Source organism: Aquarana catesbeiana, linkage group LG05 (assembly GCF_042186555.1).
Source record: "Aquarana catesbeiana isolate 2022-GZ linkage group LG05, ASM4218655v1, whole genome shotgun sequence".
Classification (NCBI taxonomy): domain Eukaryota; kingdom Metazoa; phylum Chordata; class Amphibia; order Anura; family Ranidae; genus Aquarana; species Aquarana catesbeiana.
Window position 1 is genome coordinate 581,968,007 of NC_133328.1, and position 17,719 is coordinate 581,985,725.

The 17,719-nt window shown below is 45.7% G+C and overlaps 1 pseudogene; it reads left to right on the forward strand.

The window, feature by feature from the left end:
- Positions 1-300: 300 nt before the first annotated feature.
- On the forward strand, positions 301-3,930 carry LOC141145739 (small ribosomal subunit protein uS2 pseudogene; annotated as a pseudogene).
- The last annotated feature ends 13,789 nt before the right edge of the window (positions 3,931-17,719 follow it).

The following is a 17,719-nucleotide window of genomic DNA, read 5'->3' on the forward strand; positions in this document are numbered from 1 at the left end:
GACCTTCAGTCCTCTTTAATTATATGCTGTTTCTAGTCTGGAGGAGTAAACGTTCTCTTTTTTCCTTTATTTGAGAAGTGACAGTTCATTCAGGGTTTAGGTTTCATTGGAATTACATTATTCCCCCTTTACCCATTACCGAGGTGTAGCCCACTTAGCTTTTTTATACTTTTTGTTCATATACATATTCAAAAACATGTCTTTTATTTTTTCTGACAAGTATCTTTTATTGTATACGGTCAGCTGAACACAAGTGTTAAAAACTGCTGGGGCTCTTTTGCTTCGGTTCCAGCTGGAGACTCTCCACACGGCGTTGGCTCTTTTTCCCCATTGTAGCTTCAGGGGTGTTTAACAATGTTCGCAGGTCTGGATGTCCTGCAAATGAAAGAGGAAGGTGTCCTCAAGTTCCTGGCTGCAGGAACTCACTTGGGTGGTACAGTATAGGAGCAGTATAGCTACAAAAGGAAAAGTGATGGTATTTACATTATAAATCTGAAACAGACATGGGAGAAGCTTCTGCTTTCTGCATGTGCCATCATAGCCATTGAAAACCCAGCTGATTGAAACATCTTATTCCCCACATTGTACACCCCGATCAAACGGGTTTTGTCGCAGGCCACAAGGCACGCAACAATTCGCTAAGAGCTATCCACCTAATTCATTGGGCATGCACTAGTCCAAAACAGAGCCCATACCTGGTTCTATCGACAGACGCAGAGAAGGCCTTTGATTGGGTAGATTGGTCCTTCCTGAGAGCAGTCCTGGAGACCATAGGACTAGGCCCCTATATGTTGACATGGATCATGGCCTTCTACTCCACCCCAAGTGTCCAGGTCAGGGTAAATGGCCTCCTCTCCTCTAGAGTCCTAACTAAAAATGGCACGAGGCAGGGCTGCCCCCTCTCGCCCCTCCTGTTTGCCCTTGCCTTGGAACCTTTGTTGCGCAGGGTAAGGGCTAACCAGGACATTAAGGGGCTGACGGTAGCAAATATGGAACACAAACTCTCGGCCTATGCGGATGATGTTCTGTTCCATCTAACGGTGCCCCTGATCTCGTTGCCGAACCTCATGAAAGAACTCCATCAATTACTCAAAGTCTGAAATTTTACCGATAGTGCTCCCTTCTTCACTCAAGGATAGCTTAAATGTGGCGTTCCACTCCACCTGGGCCAAATCCTCTATAAAGTACCTGGATATCCAATTGACTGACAGCTTCGAGACCCTCTACCACAACAATTACCCCACCTTGATGACAACGGTCAAAAGTGACCTCAACCACTGAACTAAAACAGCTTTCACCTGGCTAGGACGGGTGACTATTATTAAAATGAATATACTCCCCCGTGTACTATTCTATTTGCAAATGTTACCGATACCTCTGCACAGTACCTTTTTCTCTTCGATCGACAGCATGCTTATAGAATTTGTGTGGAACGCAAAGAGACCTAGAATAGCTATGAGAGAGCTGAAATGCTCCAAGAGGGTTGGCGGCTTAGGGATACCAGATATCCAAGGATATTACAGGGCCATTGTTCTTCAACGGATTCTGAATTGGCAATTTCATACTCGTACTAGGCTGTGGGTCCCCCTGGAAAAGTGTATGGCCGGTAGGGACCTGGCTAGCTAAGGGACACAGGGGTTGTCAGACGCCACTTCCCCCCTAACGAGACAAGGTCTGGGATAGGATTAATGGTATATATTCTCTGGCCCCCCCTGTGTCCCTGTTGGCCCCACTTGGGGGCTTCCGCTGGTTTCTTCGAGGGGAGCAAATGGCCTTTTTTGAAGTGGGTAGGTGATTCTAATGCCCCCTGAGGAAAACTTTTAGAAAACGGGAGATTCCCCACCATGGAAACTCTTAGGGCTCGCCATAAGCAACTTAGCCATTTCTTCACAACACAGGGCATACCCATTAGAGCCACCTCTCAACTTACGCCTTTCAAGCTTCTCTTTGCTGTGGAGGAATCCACCCCTCACATGATATCCGAGCTATACTAGCTACTGGGCACATCCACGTCAGAGACCAAGCCAGCTTATATTAGGGAGTGGGAGCGAGACCTAGGAAAGGAGATTTCAGAGGCGCAGCTAGCTCCCCTATACCATCTAACTCATTCTAGCTCTATTGAGTCTAGAACACAAGAAACCAATTATAAGTTACTGACAAGGTGGTATAGGGTGCCGGCTGCGCTCTCCCGCATTTACCCCACCATGTCTGACTGTTGCTGGAGAGGCTGTGGCCTCCGTGGTACATTACTTCATATATGGTGGGAATGCCCGAAAATCCAACCTTTTTGGAAGGAAATTAAGACACAAAAAAAAGCCGTACTAGATATTGATATTGATGTCCCCCTCTCACCAATGCACTTCCTCCTCCATATACCTCCTATGCCGGTTAGCCAATATAGGAAGTGCGTGTTACCGCACCTTCTTAACGCGGATAAGTGCCTGCTTCCCATTTACTGGAAGCAGGCACGCATACCTAGTCTGGAAGAATGGACCAGGAAGGTGAAGGAGATTAAGGAGGCAGAAGAATGGGTAGCAACATGCAATGGCACTAGCGAGCGCTTTAACACTATTTGGGCTTCATGGCTGCACCACACCTCTGATGAGGGGTTCATTTCTTCTAGTCTAGACACCGCCCTCCTGGAACTTGCAGAGCCCTCCCTTCAAGGACGTAAAGGGCAAAGTAGTGCAAATCCCTGAGGCGGAGACCCCAGGCCCATGAAGACCATCACTATAATACACCTTATTCCTCTTTGGTAAGCTGACTGCTGGTCGTGAGCCAGTAATTGAAAGTGCCTCGTAGTAAAATGGATACGTGCCAGGTGGAGGCGGCTCTGTCCTCCCCCCTCTCTTTTCCTTGTTTTGTCTCTCTTACTCTTCTGATTTTTCTGTTAGGTTATGGGTCCACACGTGTTTACCCAGTCTAGGTCACATAAAGGCCATCAGGTACTATCCCACGTTTGGGTCTGCTTTCTCTAAACGGAAGAAGCCCCGTCTCCTTATAGCAGCGGAGATGGGACTTGACGGAGAGCTAGGCCCCCCTCACCTGCGTGCCTATGGGCTGGATTTCGGCCGGAGAGGGTTTGATGGAGGCTATTTCGGCTCCTCCAGACCGTAGACCCTAGCAAAAACTATCTGACAAATATACCAGCTGGGTGGACTATATCCCCCCCCCCACCCCCCTCTGGAAGTGTCACAATAACACAGTGAAAAGTACCATGATCTACCGCTGTTGATGTGAATCTTAATAATTGAGTTCTGTCTTACTGCACATTGCGGTTAATGTTTGAAATGTGTTGTCTCATAACTTGTTATGTTTGTTATTCTAAATAAATAAAGATTATATAAAAAAGAAAACCCAGCTGATGTTTGTGTGATTTCCTCCAGAAATACTGGCCAGAGGGCTGTTCTGAAATTTACTTCTTCCTGTGGGGCCACCCCAATTGCTGGTCGTTTTACACCTGGTACTTTCACCAATCATATTCAAGCTTTCCGTGAACCACGCCTGTTAGTTGTGACTGACCCACATACTGATCATCAACCACTTACTGAGGCATCATACATCAAAATTCCTACTATTGCTCTCTGCAGTACAGATTCACCTCTACATTATGTGGATATTGCCATCCCCTGTAATAACAAGGGTGCCCATTCTGTTGGTCTTATGTGGTGGATGCATGCTCGTGATATTCTGCGCATGAGTGGAACAATTTCTCGTGAGGATCCATGGAAACTCATGCCTGATCTTAATTTTTACCGCGATCCTGAGGAGATTGAGAAGGAAGAACAGGCTGTTGCAGAGAAGGCTACCACTATGGAGGAATATCAGGGTGAATGGTCTGCAAATGTTCCAGAGTTTCCTCCGCCTGAAGTTCCTGATTGGTCCCATATAGCAAGCAATTTTGCTGCACGTTTGAAAATGACTTGCTAAGCTATTGCTAGACTTGTCAGGCTTCACAAGTTTGTTGAACAATTGCAGCAAGTCCACATTGCATGACTCCAGATCAGCTTTCTTTGCAAACAAGTCTGCTGCAAGTCCTGGTTCAGTTATGTTGTGCAATAGTCATCCCACCACAGGGGTCACTGTGGATGAATTTACATGCTGCTGACTTGCAGAGCTCTTGCTATAGACTCATCACTGCAACTTTGCTCTTCCTAGAGACTTGCCACGTAAATTTGCTACAAGTTGGAAAAGTGTCAACAGGAACTTGTGCTTCAAGTGCTCTGCAAGTGGACAACTTGCCAGGGAAAATGTACAGAAAGTTAACAGACTTACAATTCAACACTGCCACAAATTTGTGGCAAGTTATCCTTGCTATCTGGGCTGCAGTTTCCAAAGTGAGCAAAATCCATTCTTGTATTAAGAGAGGTATGGACTCCAGAGAGAGAGAGACATAATTTTGCCCCTGTACAAATCATTAGTAAGACCTCATCAGGAATGTGTAGTTCAGTTTTGGGCACCAGTTCCCAAATAGGATCTGGAGAAAGTGCAGAGAAGAGCAGCCAAACTGATAAGAGGCATGGGGGAGCTCAGCTATGAGGAAGGATTAGAGGAACTGAATTTACTCTCTGTTGAGAAGAGGAGATTAAAGCGGGGGTCCACCTATCTATCTTTTTTTTTTTTTTTTGAGTTCATTCACAAACTTTTCTTCTCAGCATTACATACTCACATATTGTGTGTAATATGTCCGCCTGTGTCAGATTTCGTCGGAAACTGCAGGCGGTTTCCATCTTCATTGTGGGCATTTGAAGCCCACAAGCATTTATTTTCTGGATGTGGTGAATGCTGTGCTCCCAGCATTCACCGCTCATTCCCGCACATGCTCAGTAGCATCCTGGGAAGCCTGAGACTAGCTCCCAGGAGTCTGGGAGAGGCTAGAAACACGCCTACTCCCATGGGAGGAGAACCAGGAAGTGCAAAGAAGAATAGAAAAATAAAAGGTAATTACGGCAATTTACATTTTTTTAAAAGGCATGTCAGCATCTAGGCAAGGAAGAGAATACATACAGATATTGTTCAAAATTTGGGTGGAACCCCGCTTTAAAGGGGGATATGATCAACATGTATAAATACATAAGTGGTTCATATAGTGAACTTGGTGTTGAGTTATTCCCTTTAAGGTCATCACAAAGGACAAGGGGGCACTCTTTACGTCTAAAGGAAAAGAGATTTAATTTTCAAATACGGAAAGGTTTCTTCACAGTAAGACCTGTGAAAATGTGGAATAGACTCCCTCCAGAGGTGGTTCTGGCCAGCTCAGTAGATTGCTTTAAAAAAGTCCTGGATTCTTTCCTAAATGTACATAATATAACTGGATACTAACATTTATAGGTAAAGTTGATTCAGGGAATATCCGATTGCCTCTCAGGGGGATCAGGAAGGATTTTTTTCCCCTGCTGTAGCAAATTGGATCATGCTTTGCTGGGGTTTTTCGTCTTCCTCTGGATCAACTGGGGGTATAGAATTGGGTATATGGGATTGTATGTTTTTTTTTTTTTTTTTTTGGTTGAACTAGATGGACTTGTGTCTTTTTTTAACTTGACTAACTATGTAACTATGACAGCTGTTTTGTAGCATGAAAGTCTATTCACAAAATGTTAAAAGCAGGTTTCAGGGAGAATTGCCAGTACAAATTCTCTTTGATAGGTCAGGTTAAAGAGGGTTCACAAGTAGGTTGCAGTTGGGTGCATATGGGTGAAAGTCTACAGAAGCTGACCCATAGAGTCTCTACCATATAACACTGCAGGCGGTTTATTTTCAGCACTGTAAACAGAGAGAAGCACGTGTAGTCATTTCTCAGATATAATGCCCTTTCACCCAGTTTTAAAAAAACCTGTTTGTATGTCACATGCTGCGCTGCGGCTATAAGCTCAGACTTTGTTATTCTTGGCAGTGCGCTTTTGTCTCTGTATTAGTTATGAAAGCTCTGAAACAGACATGATAGCCTTAAAGCTGAACTGCAGGAAAACTTAAAGGCAGCACTGCAAGGGTTAACTGCTCTTTTTGGTGACTTTAGGGGCATAGAAAAGTATATGTACTTACCCGATCCTCTGCTCTTGCAGGCTTCTCCACACTGCTAGACTGGTCCCTTCAGCCTCCTCTCTCCAGCAGTCTAAGGTCATGAAGACTAATGTAGGGTCCATAGATCCTCGAAAGCTGATGGACGGTCCACCGCTGATGCTAAGGAGAGTGCCATCTCAGTAAGCAGTAATATTGGTAATACCATGCCCTAGACTAAACAAGAAGTTAGGCTGTAACACTTGGTCATTAAACTGGATCTCTAGTCATACCGCAACCTAATTGTTAAAATTATTATTTTTTATCTGTTTTATTTTCAAAGGATTTGTTCATTCTTGTGGTTTACATACACCTGCCACTCTGCGTAAACAGCAAGGTGACACCACTGTTTACCAATTTAGCTTGCCACTTCTGTCACCTGACTGCTCATTGGACATTGAATGACCCCCATTACACTGTTCATTTAGCAGCAATGTACAGACAGGTAACACAAGAAGCTTCAAAGCTGTTAGGAGACTGCCTGGAAACTATTGGATTGATATACTAAAACTGGAGAGTGCAAAATCTGGTGCAGCTGTGCATGGTAGCCAATCAGCTTCTAACTACAGCTTGTTCAATTAATCTTAATTGGAAGAAGATTTCTGGCGTCTATGCAGAGCTGCACCAGAGTTTGCACTCTCCAGTTTTGGTAAATCAACCCCTAGCCCTGTCTGCATATGTAGTTTAGCAGAAATCTCTAAATCACCAAACTGGCTAATCCTTTGGTATGTAAAATACAGTCGTTCATATATGTGTACTGAAACTGTTGACTTAGCTGTTTGCCTGGAGTTATGATTTTAAATGCTCCTGTAACCAAGATGCACAATGTACAGTGAGAAGCTCGCTCTGCTCCTTTGTCTATGGATGGGATGAACAAAGCTGGCTAGGCTGCTATCTCTGGATGACACTGCCTTACCTGCAGGCTCTGGGCTCTCCTCCTTCTCCCGTTTAGCTCCTCATCCCCGGAGCCGGGTGCTGTGCTGGGCTTGCTCTGCCCCGGGTTGGAATCGAATGTCGGCGGCTTCCACCATCCATCTCCTCCATGTCCTGGCCTCTGTGTCCCCCCTCCGTCTTCTCCTCCAGACCAATTGGGTCTTCGGACTCCCGGCCAATGAGGTCTCAGGACTTAGGAGGAGAAACAGGGAGACATTAGCGAATATTAATTTGCCAATGTCACACAACAGCCAATTAGAGCCTCAGGCTCTAATCATGTGCTTCTGAAAAAAAAACCCTATTGAAATCCATGTGTCCGGCGCCCTGCATGTAGATTAGGGGCCTGGATGCATGGATGGGGGGGGGGGTGGCCCCTATGGACGGGCCGCCACTGGTGCATAGATAAATAGAGCATGGTTAAAGAGAACATGGGTGAAGAGGGCATTGATAAAGAGAGCATTAGTGAGACAGCAGGAACTGAGTGCTCACTTGAGCCGGTGTCTTGCCGAATAAGCTCCTTCGGCGGATAGGTTCCCCCCCTGTACTGCGCAGGCGCAGCGCCTGCGCAGTACGTACTACTGTCGGCCGCCGGAGATAGCCGAAGCTCAAACGCTTCAATCAGCTGTACACGGCGCCTGCGCTCTGGGTCCAGGTTCCTTCCCCACTATCCAAGTGGACCTAGAGGGGGAATCTAAAAGTGCCGAGCGCAGCGAGGCCGTGCCCGAAGCGTGGCGAGCGAAGCGAGCCCGCGAGGGGCCCTCTTACAGGCACCGTGTACAGCTGATTTTCAGCTGTTCCGCTTCGGCTATTTCCGCCGGCTTCTACTGCGCATGCGCAGTAGAGGGGGGAACTAATCCGCCGAGCGGAACTTTCTCGGCAGAACACCGGCTTTCCTTGCTTTGCTGTAACAATACTGACACCTTTACAGAAAATACGATTAACTCATCCCACTGTATCTATAGAGGGAGCCATGGCTGTCAGCCTAGAACAGGAAAGGGTGGCAGGGTAATTGGTCATTTACAGACGATAGCTTGGAAAGAATACTTTGTTTCTGATTTCAGTTCAATTTATAGGAAGTTACAAGGACACAGCATTTCTGACAAGAGCAATGGGTATTTCCTGTACTTGCTGTGTAATGTTAAATGTTCTTAGCCCAAAAATGTTAAATGAATGCAGATATCACATTTAAGGGCTGGTATATGACATTTTTGTTCTGGGGTTTAGTATCCAGTAACTGTGATTGTTATGTGCTAGTTCTATGACATCATTTTCACTTAAATATACTGATGACATTGTTTTTGTTAGTCATAACCCTGGCTCTTTCCTCAAACTGTTACTGATGATTTCATCAGTTATGAGCACAGAGCACTTCAAGGACATCATACATGAGTAGTGCTGTTACAATGTTTCAAATTTACGGATTTATCTCACGCTCTCCTTGTGACTGAAATGTGTGTATTTAGTTAAAACCAACACCGCTCGGGTAAATGGTAAGAAAAAACTGAGGTCACAACGTGTGCTTCCAGACAACCACATTGTGTATTAAACATGTTCAGAAGACCTTATGCCCCGTACACAGGATCGGACTTTCCCGACAACAAAACCGTGGAATTTTGTTCGAAGGTTGTTGGCTCCAAGTTGTCTTGCATACCCACGGTCACACAAATGTTGGCCAACAATTACGAACGTAGTGACGTACAAGACGTACGTAATATCTACATTACCATTAATTTGGGAACCTGCTAGCCAACATTTGTTGGCGGAAAGTCCGCCAACAAATGTTCGATGGAGCATACACACAGTGGGACTTTCCGGCAACAAGCTCACATCCAACATTTGTTGTCGGAAAATCCGTGTACGGGGCATTAATGTGTACCTAACACCAAATTTTCCAATTTTTTTTTTTTTTTTATTTATAGGTAGAAGTTCTAGCTAAAAAAGGAGGAGCTGAGACTGAGGCCTTTTCCACATAGCAATACATGCTGAAATGGCGATGTGCAGCGCCCCTATACCACATGGTTACATTGCTCTTTGGATTAAGCCTTTTGGATGCCTGTACTTTCCCTATACAGTGAATCACCAGACCAGTAATAATTGATAAGGCGCTTAGAGTGGCGCTGTTATGCCACGTACACACAAGCGGAATGTCCGACAGAAAAAGTCAGACGGAAGCTTTTCATTGTCTATTCCGATCAGACTTTTTTTTTTGAAAATTCTGACGGACCTAGAAATGGAACATGTTCTAAATATTTCCAACGGAACCAATTCCTATCGGGAAACCCGCTCGTCTGTATGCTGTTCCGACGGACCAAAAACATGCTCTGAAGCAAGTATGAGACGGAAGCTATTGGCTACTGGCTATTGCACTTCCTTCTTCTAGTTCCGTCGTGAATGTTGTACATCACCGCGTTCTGGACAGTCGGACTTTGGTGTGACCGTGTGTAGGCAAGACCGCTTGAGTGGAATTCTGTCGGAGTTCCGTCGGAGAAACCTTCAGAGTTTATTCCGACGGCAAAACTGGTCGTGTGTACGGGGCATAAGAGATTTCAATGAGTTACTGTTAGTAAATGAATATATATATGTTGATCTACATACATTAGAATTGAAATAAATGTTGAAATAATAATCTCCTGTTTGGCTGCTCCCATACAGAAAGGCAAATGCATCAAAGTGTCATATATAAGTTTCTTACAGCCAGAAATGTCACCAGAATCTGGCAGAAAAATCGGCAGCAAGATCCTGCATAGAGTTTGGTCCACAGTGCATCTCAACACATATGGACAAACACTAGTATGTCTGTTAAGAATTGATATTATTATTATTATACAGGATTTATATAATGCCAACAGTTTACACAGCGCTTTACAATATATAAGGGAGACAATACAGTTATAATACAATAAAATACAACAGGATTAAGAGGGCCCTGCTCAGAAGAGCTTACAATCTAATAAGGTGGGGCAGGTTGTACAAAAGGTTGTATCTGTGGGGAATGAGCTGATGGAAGTGGTAAAAGATTAGTTGTAGATGTGATAGGTTTCCCTGAAGAGATGAGTTTTCAGGGATTGCCTGAAGGTAGCAAGAGTAGGGGATAGCCGGACAGGTTGAGGTAGCGAGTTCCAGAGGATGGGAGAGGCTCTGGAGAAATCCTTGAGATGAGCATGGGAGGAGGAGATGAGGGAGCTTGAGAGTAGGAGGCCTTGAGAAGAGTGGAGGGGACGGTTTGGGTGATATTTGGAGACAAGGTTGGTGATGTAGCTCGGGGCAGAGTTGTGAATGGCTTTGTATATTGTGGTTAGTATTTTAAATTTAATTCACTGGGCGATTGGGAGCCAGTGTAGGGATTGGAGGAGAGGATTGGCAGACACTGAGAGGTTGGTAAGGTGGATAAGTCTGGCAGCAGCATTTTATGATAGACTGAAGAGGGGATAGCCTATGGAGAGGAAGGCCAATGAGAAGGGAGTTGCAATAGTCAAGGCGAGAGATAACAAGGGAGCGAATGAGGAGCTTGGTGGTTTAATTTGTTAAAAAGGGTTGAATTTTAGAGATGTTACTGAGGTGAATTCTACAAACTTTTGACAACGATTGGATTTGAGGCTAAAAGGACAAGTCAGAGTCTAGGATTACATCTAGTACCCTGGCGTGAGGGGAGGGACTGATGGTTGCATTGTTGATTTTGATGGAAAAGTCATGGAGGGGGGCACGGGCGGGGGGGAATATTAATAGCTCGGTTTTAGAGTTATTTTGTTTAAGGAAGTGGTGTGACATCCATGCTGATATGTCAGTTAGTAGGCTAGTAATGCAAGAGGAGACTGAAGGAGTGAGGTGAGGAGTAGACAGATAGATTTGGGTGTCATCGTCGTATAAGTGGTATTGGAAGTCGTGGGCGGTTATCAAGTGACCAAGGGAGGAGGTGTAGATAGAGAAGAGAAGGGGTCCAAGAACAGAGCCTTGGGGGACCCCCACAGAAGGGGCAATGGAGAGGAGGAGACGGAGTTGTAGGTAAGAGAACCAGGATAGAGCAGAATCTTGGAGGCCAAGGGAATGGAGTTTATTGAGAAGGAGCGGGTGGTCAACAGTATCAAAGGCCACAGAGAGGTCAAGTAGTAGGAGTATGGAGTACTGGCTGTTGGCTTTAGCAGTTAGTAAATCGTTAGTGATTTTAGTAAGGCAGTTTCCGTGGAGTGCTGTGAGCGAAAGCCAGACTGTAAGGGGTCAAGAAGGTTATTTTCACTGAGGTGGGAGCTAAGACGGTTGTAGACTAAGCGTTCTAGAAGTTTAGAGGTGAATGGGAACAATGAGATGGGTATTAAGTTGTTCAGGTTGGTGGGGTCCAGTGAGGGCTTTTTAAGTGTGGAAGTGATCTGTACATGTTTTAGAGGGGAGGGGAAGGTGCCACTAGAAGGGAGAGATTGAAAATGTGAGTGAGGGAGCATAGGATAGAAGAAGAGGGTGGCCGTAGTAGTTGTGAGGGAACAGGATCCAAGGGACAATTGGTTAGGTGAGCATCTGAGAAAAGTTTTGTAACCTCTTCAGTAGTAGCCAGTTCAAAAGAGGAGAGTGTTGAATGCGCTGTTAGGCAAGGTATGTTGGGTTGGGAAGATGTATGTACAGTGGAGGTGTCCTCACGAATTGCATCAATCTTGTCTTTGAAGTGATTGCTAATCTTTTGGGCAGTGAGTGAGTTAGATGCGTACAGAAACAAAGTAATTCACGACTGAAGGCCAACATAATTCTGTGCCTCTGCCACCACCATTGCCTACTACTTTGTGTTTACATATCTCTCCTGGCCCTAAATGACTTGAATGAGTCATTCACTAAGCAGTGGCGGCAGTGCAGAATGACCTCAGCCTTTAGTCATTATAAACGACTTAAGACTAAGGTCATTCTGTACCTCTGACTTGTTAATTATTCATTCAGGTAGGCCTTTCTTTAGGCCTGGTTCACACCTATGCATTTTTTAGTGCATTTTCAGTTTTGCAGAAACACACTACAGTCCATTTAGCATGGTTTCCTATGGATGTAGTTCACATCTGTGCATTTTATGGAAAGGGCCAGGGACTTTTTTCTGGTTTTTGGTTCCATAGACTTCAATGGATCAAAAACATGTATTGAAAAATGCAAAATGCGTGTGAACTAGGCCTTAAGAGCTGTGCTCCAGATTTTGGATAATTTTGCCCATTACTCTGGCCTGAAAGTCAATTGGTCTAAATCTTCCGTATTATCGCTAGATGCGGGTGCTTCGGGGAGTATATAGACTGACTTACCCGGGTGGTGCAGGTCACGACCAAGGTTACAGATTGTATGGCCCTGAGTCTTATGCTTCTTATAGCAATGCTGCAGCAGAAGATTGAGTCCTGGAAAAACCTACCTTTGACCCTTCTGGGTATATAAAATCTCCGTAAAATGAAGATCCTACCGATTTTCTTATATTTTCTGTTGCATGCACCTATCTGGGTCCCCCGTTTCTATTTGAAAAAGATCAAAGGATTACTCGGTTCATTCTTTGGTCATCCTCTCACCCTTGGGTAATGATCAGGATACTGCAGGAACTGCTGGGCCAAGGGGGCCTGGACCTTCCTGACTTTGGCAAGTATTATTTAGTGGCACAATTGGTCTTTGTCCACCAACCATCTGGTTTATAGCAGATGATAGGGATGCAGCTATGGTACTAAAAGCGGCTCTGGTGGGGATGTATAAGGGTCTGAATTTTCTTCTTTGCAGAGGGATCCAGATGCCACGCATGTTTACTGGCTCCATGAAAATGACCATAAGGGCCTGGGACCTGGCTCATAAAATGTTCTCTGGATTGGACCAAAATGTTTCTCCATGTTTACCTCTGTGGCTAAATCCCAGATACTCTCATCTCATGTTTGTTCCCAGTGCTGTGGGCAGTGAAGGTGGTCAAAATGATAGGTAATACTGTGTTTTAAGGCAAATTGATGACATTTGAGCAGCTCAAGGACAAATTCATTCTCCCTAAGACCCCTTTCACACTGGGGCGGTTTGCAGGCGGTATTGCGCTAAAAATACCGCCTGCAAACCGCCCCTAAACAGCCTCCGCTGTTTGTTCAGTGTGAAAGCCCGAGGGCTTTCACACTGAAGCGGTGCGCTGGCAGGACGGTGAAAAAAGTCCTGCAAACCGCTTCTTTGGAGCGGTGAAGGAGCGGTGTATTCACCGCTCCTAAACCGCTCCTGCCCATTGAAATCAATGGGACAGCGCCGCTATACCGCGGCTATAGCCGCGCTGTACGAGGGATTTTAACCCTTTTTCGGCCGCCAGCGGGGGTTAAAACCGCACCGCTAGCGGCCGAATACCGCTGCAAGAACGACGGTACAGCAGCGCTAAAAATAGCGCTGTTGTACCGCCGACGCCCCCACCGCCCCAGTGTGAAAGGGGCCTAATTGGTATTTCCTTAGGTACCTACAGTTAAGACATGCTGTTGTCTCACAATTTGGCTCATCTGCCTTAGCGACTCAGCCCTCCTCTCTAGAAAAATACTAAGGAGATGATGCCCTGGCTAAGCAGCTCTTTGAAGTGTACAAAGAGTTGTTCCCAAACTGGTCCTCCAAATAAGTGCGCTGTAGGAGGAAATGAGTGATCAATACTATTGTTCTGGGACGCCGTCATATGACAGCGCCCAGTTTAGCTGTGAGCGCGCCCCCACGGGGGCGCACAGCGTGGTGTTCGCGGGCACGCTGTCCCAGGGACACGTCATGACCCTGATCTCAGCAAAGAGCCATGGCTCTTTACCCATGTGAACAGCTGTGTCCAATCACAGCCGGTCACATGTAAACAAGGAGATGAGGTTTATCGGCTCTCCTCACCTCACACTGACAGAGGGTGAGGGGAGCCGATCAGCAGCATGTCCTCACAGGGGCGATGTGTATAGGCAATTAGGGCACTGATCATCAGTACCCTGATCACAATGCAGCCACCAAAAGTGCCCATTAATGGTGCCACCCCGTGCCCATCAGTGACACCACTCTGTAGCCATCAGTGACACCAGCCTGCGCCCCTCAGTGCTGCCTTGCAGTGCCCATCAGTGCTGCCCATCCGTGCCACCTATCAGTGCTGCCTATCAGTGCTGCATATTAGTGCCTCCCCATTAATGTCCATCAGTGCAGCCTCATCAGCGCACATCAGTGAAGGAGAAAAATTACTTGGTCTTTTTTTCGTTTTTTTTAACAAAAAATAAAATAGCCAGCGGTGAATGAATACCACCAAAAGAAAGCTCTATTTGTGGGAAGAAAAGTTATAGTAGTTGATTAGCCACAGAACCTGTGTAATTAATATGTGTTCGGGTTTAAGTGGATGAGGTGGCAACTCTAGATTGGGAGGACAAATGGGACTACCCTGTGCAGCATTTAGTCTCTGTAAAAGACTCTAACCACTTCAGCCCCGGAAAAATTAACCCCTTTCCTGACCGGAGAACTTTTTGCGATACGGCACTGTGTCGCTTTAACTGACAATTGCGTGGTCGTGCGTCGTTGCACCCAAACAAAATTGACGTCTTTTTTTTCCCACAAATAGAGCTTTCTTTTGGTGATATTTGATCACCTCTGCGGTTTTTATTTTTTGCGCTATAAAAAAAAAAGAGAGAGACAAATTAAAAAAAAAAAAGCAATATTTTTTACTTTTTGCTATAATAAATACCCCCCAAAAATATATAAAAAACGGAAAATTTGTATCAAATACTTACCGTAATTTTCCTTTCCTGATAGGCTCCATGGCAGCATACGTGTGGGTAGGCTCCGCCTCCATAACTACCCAATAGGACCCACTCTCCCACAAATCTTTGCTCTAGGCTGCTATCCATGTTCCGTAACTAGCCTACTCCAGACATTTTGGGAGGGACTCCTGCTGCCATGGAGCCTATCAGGAAAGGAAAATTACGGTAAGTATTTGATACAAATTTTCCGTTTTCCTGACAGGCTCCATGGCAGCATACGTGTGGGAAATAACTCGCCCAAAAATACACACGGGCGGGCAAAAATGTTTGAGCAAAGAAACCAAATTTATTTTACATTGTCAACCGACAATACTTGTAAACCAAAATTAATGGATGACAGAGCCGCAGGCTCAACACAATAATGAGAAACAAATGTGTTAATAGAAGACCAGGAAGCCGCTTTACAAATGATTTCAGGCGCGACATGCCGGGAAGCTGCCCACGATGTCGAGATACTCCTGGTCGAATGAGCTGTCACTGCCTCTGGAGGAGCCAAGCCCTTTGCCTTGTATGCCCTCTGAATGGTCTGCACAATCCAAGAAGAAATTGATCTGACCGAAGCTCGCCTTCCTTTGTTTTTACCATGGAGAAGAACGAAAAGGAATTCCGTTTGTCTGAATGGAGCCGTGACCTCCAGATATTGCTTTAGAGTGTGGCCTACGTCAAGTGGATGAACATCCTGATCGTCCGTTGTTCTAAAAGTAGGAAGTACAATCTCTTGATTTTCATGAAAGACTGAGGTCACTTTAGGGTTTGACCCAAGCATGGGAATCAACACTACCCTATCTGGAAAGAAGGTTAGGAAAGGTTCTTCTGAACCTAGATTTCTAATCTCTGACACTCTTTTAGCCGATGTCACAGCTACTAAGAAGGTGGTCTTGATCGTGAGATCTCTCATGGAAAGAGGTTTGTCAGGATCTGATCCGAGATTGGAGAGAGAATCCAAGACAATAGGAAGGTCCCATTTGGGGAACCTGGGTCTTCTTTGAGGTTTAAGCCTGATAGCCCCTTTAAAGAATTGACGTACTAATGTGTGATTAGCCCAAGATACTCCTGTGAAGGCCGAGATGGCTGAAACTTGCACTCTTAGTGAGCTGACTGCTAAAGATAGGTCCAGCCCTGATTGGAGAAAACTTAGAATGTCCTGTACTGCTGGAGAATTACACGGATTTGACCGGGAAGACATATGATCAGAGAATTTAGACCATATCCGTTCGTATACTCTGTTTGTACTTCCCCTCCGGGCACTAAGAAGAGTTGGAATAGCTTCTTCCGGACAGCCTAGGGATTCAAGCCTTTCCCTCTCAAGAACCACACCCTGAGGTGTAGGCAAGATGGGCATGGGTGTAACGTCGAGCCTTGCGACAGTAGATCCGGCCTGAGAGGAAGGGGAACTGGGTCTTGATAACTCAGGAGTGATAACAGAGGAAACCACGGCCTGTTGGGCCAGAAAGGAATCACTGCAATGATCTCCACCTTCTCTGTTCTGAGCCTCCGGAGGAATTGCAGAATCACCAGTACCGGAGGGAAGGCATAAGCCTTCTGAAACTTCCATTGATCTGAGAGAGCATCTATCCCGTAAGCCTGAGGGTCTCTGAACCTCGAATAATATCTGGGCATTTTGTGATTGCATGGAGAAGCAAACAGATCGACCTCTGGAAGTACTCCCAGGGTCAGAAGCCACTCGAACACCTCTCTGTGGAGAGACCACTCGTTGTTGTCCATTTGCACTCTCGAGAGGAAGTCCGCCTGTACATTCTGGATCCCCGGAATGTAAACTGCCGAGATGTGGGACAAATACTTCTGAGCCCAGCTCATTATTGGCTCCACTTCCTGTAGCAGAGAACGGCTGCGAGTTCCACCTTGCTTCTTTATGTAAGCCACCGCAGTTGTATTGTCCAACCTTAGCATCACAGATGAACCTTCTATGAGATGGCGAAATGACAGGAGTGCCTGAAAGGCGGCCCTCAGCTCCAGAATGTTGGAGACAATCCCTCGAGCAGGGAAAACCCATTGGCCTTGTGCCACTTCTGAAAGGCAGCGAGCGCCCCAACCTCGATTGCTGGCATCCGAAGTTAACGTGACCCATGAGATGGGCATGATTGAATGGTGATTGCGCAGATTCTTCCCTTGAAGCCACCAAAAGAGAGACGTCCTCATGGATGACGTAAGGTGTATGCGCTGGACTTGGCTGGAAGAATCCCATTGTTGAAGGAACCCTCTTTGGAAGGGTCGTGTATGCCATTGGGCCCATTTCACCATAGGAATGGTAGCTGTCATTGTGCCAATTACTTTCAGGCATTGGAGAGCGGAGAGTTGAGACGATGCAAGGGCTGCGTGTATTCTGTCTCGAATCACTCCAATCTTCTCCTCTGGAAGGGAGATGGTGCCTTCTAATGTGTTGAAGTGAGCCCCTAGAAACACCAGAGATTGTGTTGGCTCTAAATGGCTCTTCTCTAGATTCAGAAGCCACCCGAATTCCTGCAGGGTGGAGATGACTAAGCTCCTGTGCTCTAACAGTTGATCTTCGTTCTGAGCTAGGAGAAGAAGGTTGTCTAAATAGTGGTGAAGACGAACCCCCTCGATACGGAGTAGAGCCACAACCGACAACAGGACCTTTGAGAAGACCCGAGGTGACGTTGTTAGGCCGAAGGGTAGACATGTGAACTGCAGATGCTGATTGCCTACCGCAAAGCGGAGGAATTGTTGGAACTCTGTTGCCACTGGCACGTGAAAGTATGCATCTTTCAGATCGATTGAAATCATCCAATCTCCCAGATGTATTGATTGTTGTATCGTAATTAAAGACTCCATTTTGAACTTTTCTTTTCGGATAAAGGAATTGAGATGTGTTAAATCTATTACTGGCCTCCATGTACCATTTTTCTTCTGTATCATGAACAGAGGAGAATACATGCCTTTGCCTTGTTCGTTTTCTGGAACAGGGACGGCTGCGCCTTGATCCAATAAACAGCTCACGTAGGTTAATAGGACCT